This window comes from Nomascus leucogenys, chromosome 13 (genome assembly GCF_006542625.1).
Source record: "Nomascus leucogenys isolate Asia chromosome 13, Asia_NLE_v1, whole genome shotgun sequence".
NCBI classification, from domain to species: Eukaryota; Metazoa; Chordata; class Mammalia; order Primates; family Hylobatidae; genus Nomascus; species Nomascus leucogenys.
The window spans coordinates 14,312,222-14,314,089 of NC_044393.1; the positions used below are offsets into that span (position 1 = coordinate 14,312,222).

The 1,868-nt window shown below is 47.3% G+C and overlaps 1 non-coding gene across 1 annotated transcript; it reads right to left on the minus strand.

Moving 5' to 3' along the window:
- Nucleotides 1-957: 957 nt before the first annotated feature.
- On the minus strand, nt 958-1,061 carry LOC115838073. The gene has a single exon (XR_004033128.1). It is a non-coding gene; the product is annotated as a U6 spliceosomal RNA (small nuclear RNA).
- Nucleotides 1,062-1,868: the final 807 nt, after the last annotated feature.

Below are 1,868 nucleotides of genomic sequence, written 5' to 3' on the forward strand. Positions count from 1 at the left end.
CGATCTCCTGACCTCGTGATCTGCCCACCCCAGCCTCCCAAAGTGCTGGGATTACAGGCGTGAGCCACCGCACCCGGCCTGCTTTTTGTTTTTTTTAAGAGTTAGTCTTGCTCTGTTATCCTGGCCGGAGTGCAGTGGTGTGATCATAGCTCACTTCAGCCTCCAACTCTTAGCCTCAAGACATCCTCCCACCTCTGCTTCCTCAGTACCTGGGACTACAGGTGCATGCCACCACTCCTGGCTAATTTTAAAATTGTTTATAGAGATGGGGTCTCACTATGTTGCCCAGGCTGGTCTTGAACTCCTGAGCTCAAGAGATCCTATTGCCTCAGTCTCCCAAAGTGCTGGGATTACAGGCATGAACCTCAATGCCCAGCCTGAATTTGAGTTTTAAAAAATTCACACAGGGAATACATCACCATTGTAGAAAAAATTTAGAAATATAGGCACATAATAAGATAACATAATTCAAAATCTCACCAATAAGCCAGCTGTACAATTTTTGACAATTATGCTCAATCTCTTCATGCCTCTGTTACTTCTAAACAGAGTGATCAGGAAAGTCTCTCTGAGGAGGTGGCATTTGAGTTGAGGCCTGAGGGATGAGCTGGAGCCACCACGGGAAGAGTGTCCCAGGCAGAGGAAACAGCACATGCAAAAGTCCTGAGGTAGAAATGAACTTGGCCACTGAAGGGACAGGAGGACAGCCAGTGGGGTTCATGAGAAACAAGAAACAAGGAGAGTCGAAGGAGATGAGGTCAGATCATGAACTAGATTAGGGTCAGATCACAGAAGAGGAAATGAGCTCGAGGCAAGAGGGCCACTGTGCGTGCCCAGCACAGCACAGATGTGGGCCAGTGACTTAAGCAGAAGCTTTATTCATCAGCATTGGCCTCCCGGGAGGAAGAGAGGGTGAGAGACGTGAGAGACACCACCAGTCAGTCTGGCACTTTTTTTTTGTATATCGAACACCTCACGAATTTATATGTCATTCTTGCACAGGGGCCATGCTAATCTCTGTATTGTTCCAATTTTAGTATATGCGCTGCCAAAGCGAGCACTTTTTTTTTTTTTTTTTTCAAAGACAAGTTCTCACCCTGTCACTCAGGCTGGAGTGCTGTGGTACAATCATAGCTCACAGCAGCCTCGGCCTCTTGGGCTCAAGCCATCCTCCCATCTCAGAGGCCTCCTGAGTAGCTGGGACTACAAGCATGTGCCACCACACCCAGCTAGTTTTTAATTTTTATTTTGTAGAGATGGGGTCTTACTACACTGACCAGTCTGGTTTTGAACTCCTGGGCTCAAGCAATCTGCCTGCTTCAGCCTTCCAAAATGCTGAGATTACAGGCATGAGCCACCATGCCTGGCTGAGTCTGGTACATTTTTACCAAGTGCCCTCACTGTACCAGGCCCTGCCCCAAGTCCTGGCCTCCAGGCATACTTGCAGAAAAGGTCAGAAACTCAGGGACAGCCAAGGCTAGAAAGGCATTTTTCTGAAGAGGATGCTTGATTGGCCAAAAAATGGATGGAAAGATCCTCAAGGTCCCTTCTAAGCAGACGATGCAAGTTAGAGCACTTAGAGACATTTCACAGCCGTGAACTGGCAGCAACTTGAAAACCAGAAAATTCCAAGGCCTACAAGAGCGATGAACAGCCCAGTCTCTGGAACCAGCTTCTCTGGGTTCATGCCATGCTCTACTATTCCTAGCTGAGTGACCTTGGGCTAGTTATTTGACCTCTCTGTGTCTTCATTCTCCATCTATCTAGTGGAGATGATGAAAGTACCCCACCTCAAAGTTTTTTGAGAGGTTAGATGAGTTATTTCATGTTAGATGTTTAGAAGGGTGCCTGGCACATAGTAAGTGTCA